This window comes from Mercenaria mercenaria, chromosome 3 (assembly GCF_021730395.1).
Source record: "Mercenaria mercenaria strain notata chromosome 3, MADL_Memer_1, whole genome shotgun sequence".
Classification (NCBI taxonomy): Eukaryota; Metazoa; Mollusca; class Bivalvia; order Venerida; family Veneridae; genus Mercenaria; species Mercenaria mercenaria.
In genome coordinates, this window is record NC_069363.1 from 71,881,658 (window position 1) to 71,889,461 (window position 7,804).

Here is a 7,804-nt window from a genome sequence, read left to right on the forward strand (position 1 = left end):
TTTCTTTTTATCATCTAGGCCTGTAGTAGCACCTGTTTTTTTTTTATCAATGTCTTTTTTTTTGCATCTTATCGTTTTTTTCAGTTTTCCCACTTTTTGGAAGGGAGGAAACGTCTCTGCACACTTCCCTCGTGTTATGAGAAAAACCTCTTGCTTTAATTTCAGAATTACAGGCTCTTTATTTTTTAAAATTTTCGAACAATAAACGCAAGAAAAAATTGTAAAAGAACATTTTATACAATAGTATTTTATTACCAAAAATCTTTTTTTTTTTAATAAAACCCTTTTTAACTTGAAGCTTTTATTTAACAAATAATCTACCTTCGAGGGTTTATGTCAAATATACCACTTCTGTTTTCAATATACAAAGCCAAAATTGGTTAAATACAAACATTAAACGTTAACCTTTTATTTAATATAAATCACAAAAAAGCCTTATTTTTTCATTCGATATCTCATGACATATTTAATAAATATTATGCGATTTCATTTCCCGAGCATAATGTATGGGACTCAGGGGCAATTTTTTGACTCAATTTACGCAATATTGCTCTCAAAACCGGGGCCGCACTAAACCGTTTTAAAAAAAAAGGGCTTGTTTTCCTTCTTTGTCAAAAGGGAAATAAAAATCACCTTTTTAAATAAGTTTTTATATTTTAATCTAAATTTAATTCTACTTGTACTTTTTCAAATTTTTTAGTTTACAACTGTTTTGGCATCCTGTCTTGCTTTCAGTTCTTTCTCATCCTCAAAACTTTTATATTCATCTATGCTTCATTCAATTTGGATTTCCATTTCCATGGTAAAGGGAATATCTTTCTTCTTTAAAACCGAAAAAAAACAAAAAATCATGAAACATTTTTATTTCAGATTATTGATAACAAAAAATATCATATCTAGTTCACATCGAATACTCTTTAGCCACGCATTAAAATTCTGACGGGTTTTAAGTTTAACAACAAATTCTTTTAAAGTAAAAATTAATTCATAAAAGCACCCAAATTAAATGACCAGCTGTTACAGGGAATAAACGATTAGATGTAACATGAAAAACAGAAAGACATAACGGGGCGGGAAAGGGTAAAAAAAAACAAAAAGAAAACTAAATAATACCCCTTGAAAGTAAATATAGTATCAACGATCAAAATATCTAAAATCACGGGTAACGGGAACTACAAAAAGCCCGGGCTACATAAACACGATTTGCGGGAAGGGAAAATAAGATCAACAAAAAACTAAAAATACATTGTAAATTAAATATATATCAAGCTGTACCTTAATCTATCAACTTTGAATAAAGTCAAGGTAAGTGGGAACTACAAAATGACCACTGTACACGCATCTTTTTGGGCGTAAACTACCATATCAACGTAAATTAAATAAGGGCATCTGTAAAATTTTTTGTCTGATCGGGAGTGAAACATCATAACAGACTTAAAAAATTAGTCGTGCAAGCGGAAAACAAAATTCCCCCAAGGGGGGAAATTTAACGGGGTACGCCCAATTTTTATATCAGAGGGGGGCGAATGAAATTTAAAGAAAAAAAAAAAAAAGGGGGTGAAATCAAAGGGTAATACAAAGATAAAAAATGGGGGGGAGGGGGCTAAAGGAAAAAAAAATTTAAAATGAAATTCTTTTTGGGGGCAGGGGGGGCAAGCAACATAATTTTTGCAGTCTACTCACCTGCCTATTTTTTCCAATTTAAAGGCATACCTTTTTATTTTTTAAGTGTTGCTCTAGACATAAAGTATAGAAAATACCCCTTTTCTGTGCCCTTTGACTTCCCTTTCCTCCTTCTTCACACTCTACACAATGCTCAAAAACCTACTTACACCCAAATTTGAAGTAAATATCTTAAGGGTTAATATTTGGGCGACGGACTAGAAAAAAAAGGGCAAATTTTTCTTTGCACTAAATTATTACCTTTTACCTCAACCCGTCCATGTGCCCTACATCGTCTTACCGCATTTACCTCATCGAATTTGCATCAATACATGCATGTTTTATTTACTTATGTCTGTACCGAAATATAATGGGCAACATTTTAACTCAATTTGTGACCTTGACCTTTATGACCTTTAGCCTACAGAGCCAGTTCAAGCGCTCTGCACACCGTCTCATGGCCATCAATTTAAAGCGGCACATTTAAAATGGTTAAAAGACCTACATAAAAAAAAAAAAAGGGAAAATTATACTCCGGTCGTGATTATAAAAATTCAAAACAAGACCTTTAGGATAAAAGCAACCAACAAATAAGAGCAAATCGAACTTTAATCCTACTAAAAGGGACCAAAAATATAAAAACATTGATGCAAGTAGGGGGAGAGTTTTAAACCCGCCATAGGGCACTTAAACCGACTTTTTGGATTAAAAAAACAGAATTCCATCGAAGCAAAATAAAGCAAACCAGTTGAATAAGGGGTGATAAAGTAATAAATGTACAAACCCCTCACGCCCCCCCCCGGCAAGCAATACTTGTAATAAAAATAATTTTTTAAGCCCCAAACCATTTAACATGTCAAATAATGCGATACACTCAAGTCATGACCAATTAAACACTCATCCATGATTTTACGGGTAATTTAAACATTTTGTTATATCCTTTAGCAGGTCATTTTTACACTTTTCATTTTTCATCCGGGTAAACCCAAAAACTACCTAAAAATTTTAAAAGTTTTTTTTTGGCCCTTCACTTCTGGCGGGAGCAACACCAAAAAACAAACAAAAAACGCAAATAACCAACATAGAAGCACAAAACAAAAAAAAAACGGGTTTACTGCCGCTATCACAGACTTCAGTTCTTTGCCTTTTGCTTGGGGGTTATTATCACATCGGTTTTCATCCTAGCCGCACCAAACAGTTATTCGTCCTGCGAATGCCTAAAAATGTTTTTTGTTTAAATCGCATCACACAAATAAATTTCCTTTCTGTCCCTTTCAGTATTTTTTTTTTGTCACGTTTTATTTTTATTTTGTCATTGGCGCCGGAACAAAAAAACCCTTTCATAATTTTTAGGTGCATTGGCGCTGCCAACACACAACGAACATGCACAAAAAAATTCACGCAGGCCAAGACATAACAAAATGCCCCTTTTTTTGCCCCCATGATTTTGCTTGCCATTAAAGCAAGGAAATTTTACACAACCCAAAGCATTTTTAACTGAAAAACAAATCACCTTTTGGGTGAACAACTCTTTGCGCCCAAAACAAAATCAGGTCAATTTTTTTAACTAAATTCATTTCACTTGAACAAAAATCGGGGTCAACTGGAACAAAAGTCATTCCATTTGCGACTAAAGTCAGGGTCAAATTAAACTAAATCAGACAGACTTTGATACTAAAGGCATGATTAAATTTAACTAAATCATTTCGGGATTTGAAATCAACCTATCATTTTACAAAGCGCGGGGAACAAAAACGCAACCCAAACCCAACACAAAACTTTGCAGATTTGGATTGAAATTGCAACAAACCCTTTATTCCCCTATACACAGCTCGCAAAATAATTTTAAAAAAAAACTATAGACTTAATGTCCCTTTTTAAATTCCTTCCATCTATTTTGCTTCAAGTTCCAGTGACTTCATGTTGATAAAACATAAGTCCCCCTGGAATTCAATATTCTCTAAGCTTTCGAAATCCCCCTTTGAGAAACATTTTCGATCCCCATGGGCTAAAACACCATTCTGTATTTCTTTTTTTCCATTTGGTGAGGTGGCTCATCCTACTTTTCAAATTTTCTTCAAAAAAACGCACATTTTTTTTGGGACATCTCTGTTTTTTGGTGAACATTCAGTTGTTCTCCCCCGGACATTTTTTTCGCCGCATCACATTTTACAAGTATCGGGCGCAGTTCAAGACAGATTGTAAAAGTCCCCAGATATGTGTTGGAAACTGAAATTCTGTTGTTTTCCTGTGAACCACATCTCAGCAAATCTTTTACACCTTTTAAGATTTTATACGCCAGCCCCGCCTCTCACCCATTTCTATATTTCCTTTCTCTAACCTTTTGATACTCATTGCATACCTTTTTAAATTACTTCCTTTTTTCCAATTTTCGTTTCGTGAAAATTTCCCAAAAGTAGAAAGAAAACCGTTTTAATCTTTACTCCTTCACACTTTTCTATTGGCCTTGATTTTTTTTCTGCTTACCAATTTAATATTAGACAACAAAGGCATTTCTTGTTAAAATTTACCGAAGAGTTAAACGAAAGTACAGTAGGTCATAACCAAAAAACCTTTAAAAAATTTTTCTTTTTAAAAAGGTAAAAATAAAAAAAATTTTTCCCCAAGTAAAATTTTTAAACTTATTTAAACTGCAAAAATTCCAAAATTTTTTATCTCTTGGGTCAACAATTTTAACATTTGACATCGCCAAAACAAGTACTGTACTTGTGAAATTATGCAAAATAACAAACGAAAAAACCCGGGAGGGAATACTTAGACATTTCATAATTAAAAATACAAATGAAATCATAAATTAGTGCCGTGCATTAAGTTGTTAATCAATTATATTACCTCTCCAGTTCGTTGTTAATTCCCAAGGGGTACTAAAATCGCACCACTTTACTATCTACGAAAGGTAGAAAACCCCTTAAGTATAATTAGATTTAAAAGGGTTTTTTTAGGGTTTGATTTACGGATCACGTAATTATTGCCCAAAAAGATCACCAAAATATGTTAGGAAAAACTAGCCAAAAGCTAAAAAAAAACTCAGTATAATAGAAAAAAAAACTTCCAATGTTTGACGAGTTTTAACATTTAAAATAATGTTGATCTATGAACATATGACTAATAAAATGTACAATGAAAACAAAAAAATTTGTATTGTATTGATTGTATTAACGGAAAGAACACTGAGGGAAACTCGGCATAATTTCGAATAATTTTTAAATCATGACGAGATTAATTTTTGGCAAATTCCTCGGAAAAACAGCGATAAAAAAACAAAATCAATGGAAAAAATTTAACTTTTCTAAAAATAAGTTAAAATTTTCATTTAATAATAATCACTTGTTTGCATTTTTTTTTCTTGATCACCATTTCGCGACCTCAATTCCGTTAAGGCAAACTCTAGTTTTTTTAAAATTAAAATCACCTCAGATCAAATACAAAACAAAAATCTCTTTTTAGACCAATCTTGCATCAACTGTTTGATTTAATAAACTTTTCTTTAAATAAATTCAACCCAAAAATAATAACGGGAGTGCCCTAAAAGTAGCTCACAAGACATCTCTTATTTTCAAACAAAATAATAAGTTTTCCCAAAAATTTAGACACAGAAACCTAAAGCCACCTTTCCAAACCTGTTTCAAAATTTCCAAAACCCCCTAAACCCCCCCCCCCCACCCCCCCTATAAAGGGGACTAACCCTCCATAACCCAAAATTTGGACCTAAAATGCACCAACCCACTATTTCATGCCTGTTTTCAAACTTTAAAGGGGGGAGACCCCCCCCCCAAATTTAAACACTTCTTTAAATTAGAACGAAAAAACATAAATACAAATTTTTCAACATCGGGGCGAGCTGGAGAATACAACACCATCACCCATGACCTGCCCATTCCTTTTCGCTTTTTTTCTACTCACTGTATTTTGGGGTCACTGAATTTCCCCCAATGTGCCCTTTTAATATTTTTGGGTTCAGCAGTTTAAATGTTGAATTTTATTATTTTTTTATCGCACTTTTCTGTTATCAAGTTTCCTTTTTTCTCTGTGACACTAATTTTTCAGGTCAAAGGAGGTTAACTTTTTTCTTTTTCTTTTTCCTGACATTTCCCCCTATCTTTATTTTCGATCTCTAAATTTTTTTCTGCTTTTCTCGCATATCTTTCATCTCTGTTAGTTTTTGCGCGTTTTTTACCCGATTTCAGGGGCAGGGTCTGAATTTTTAATTTATGGTCTTCCATAAAAATTCCTCTTTTTCACTGAAAACGATAAATCGTACATTCTGCTTTTCCTTTGGGGCCACAACGGCGTTATTTTCTGTTTTTTGAACCCCAAATTTTTTCCCAAAGTCGGAATTTGATTGAATTCAGGGAATTCCTTCCATTTTAAGCATTTAGATTTTTACCCCAAAACCTTGTCTAGCACGGGTTTTCCGTTTTCCGGGGTTAACCAAAAATTTCAACAAATGCAAACCTGAATACTCGTCTATTACACTAACAAATTTTCCGTTGGACGGACTGCAGAATCTAACTGACTTTTTGAAATGTTATTCTGCATTTCGCTCTTTTTTAAAGGTTCACGCATTTTTGCTTAAATTTGTTGCTTCAGGGAATGCAACTTTCATTTTTTCTTAAACCCTTTTTGTCTTTTCCCGGGGAAATACAATTTTTTTCCCGCATAACTCTTTTTCTAACTATTCTTGGGTGCCCAGGGAATGGCAGTCACCTTTTTTCAAAAAAAATGGAAAACAATTCATTTTCGTGAATAGCACTCATAAATTTTAAAATCTACTAAATCGTTTTTTACATCACGGGGAGGGTCTATCGATTTTTGACGTTTAATTGTTCCGGCGGCGCAGTTTTTCTATGCTGTTTTTTAAAATTTTTGCCCAACGTTGTTTGAAAAATTTTCTTGCATAGTTATGCTTTCGGACATCATGATGAGCCAAAATGATATATATTTTTTCCGAAATGTTTGACCAACTAACTTTCTAACTAAAGGGCTGCAAAATAACCCCATGTTCGATTCACCGGTTTATCACCCCCCTACCCGCTTTTTAATTTTTCAGTTCTCTAACTAAAAAATTTTAATAACTACGGAACTCTCTACTCTCATTACTTAATGTTGTTCCAAAACCCTTTTTTTTTAATACAGACAATTTCCAAAAAAACGTATTTAAGTTTTACGACTTTTGCGAAAAAATTATTTAGCTGCCCATTTTAGGAGAGAACCTATAAACTTTCTTCTTTCTAACCTTTCCATAAACGACTTGTAATTTTTTGTATTAAATTTTAAATTATGTTTTTGGGGGAATTTAATAGTTGTACCGCTTTCCCTCCACGTTCCTTTCTGCTGGGTTTTTGGGTTTTGGGATTTTGTATATTTCGGGGCTTAGCATCGGTAATCAATGTAATTATGCCCAAAATTTTAAATTACCCAAACGTTTTAAAATTTTTCCCCAGTTTGGAAAAACTTTTCCGACGCGGGGATAAATCAACATTTTCACGTTCATTTTTTTTAAAACTGAATTTTGGTCTCGCGATCGCTACGGAAATTCACGTTTCGCACGATAATCCAAAATAAATAATTACTTTCAGTCGCGCTATTTTCATTTTCACTTGAACTTTGACCGCTAACAGCACTCTCGAGCACTTGCATTCGTTGTTTATCCCTTTGCTTGGAAGGGCACACTTTTAAAAAGTTCCCTTTGCGAATACACTTTTTTCCTTCTCGGACTTTTTTGCACCTTTTTTTGTTAAAACCCGCAACTTTTCTTACTTTTTCTTCGCTTGTTCCTTTTGCATGGTCCGTCTCCTAACTTAGTTTGCCTTTTTTGATTCACGCATTTATTTTCAATTTCGGCGATTCTCGATTCTGACGCTTGTAGTCTAAATTCTAGCCTTCCTCTTTTATAAACTGTCTAACCATACCCCTCTTACTGCCTTGCGTCTGGGGGTAATTACACCCTAATAATTTAGTTTTTATTTCTTTCTCCATCCCAAATTCCAATGACACTTATTTTTCCAGGCTGTTTTAAATTTCCAAAACGCCACGATCTTGTCTCCTTTGTTTAAAATTCCGTACATCTTTTTTTTTGCAATGGGCCTTTATTTCGTTTGGCGTTTCAATCGTCCCCTCC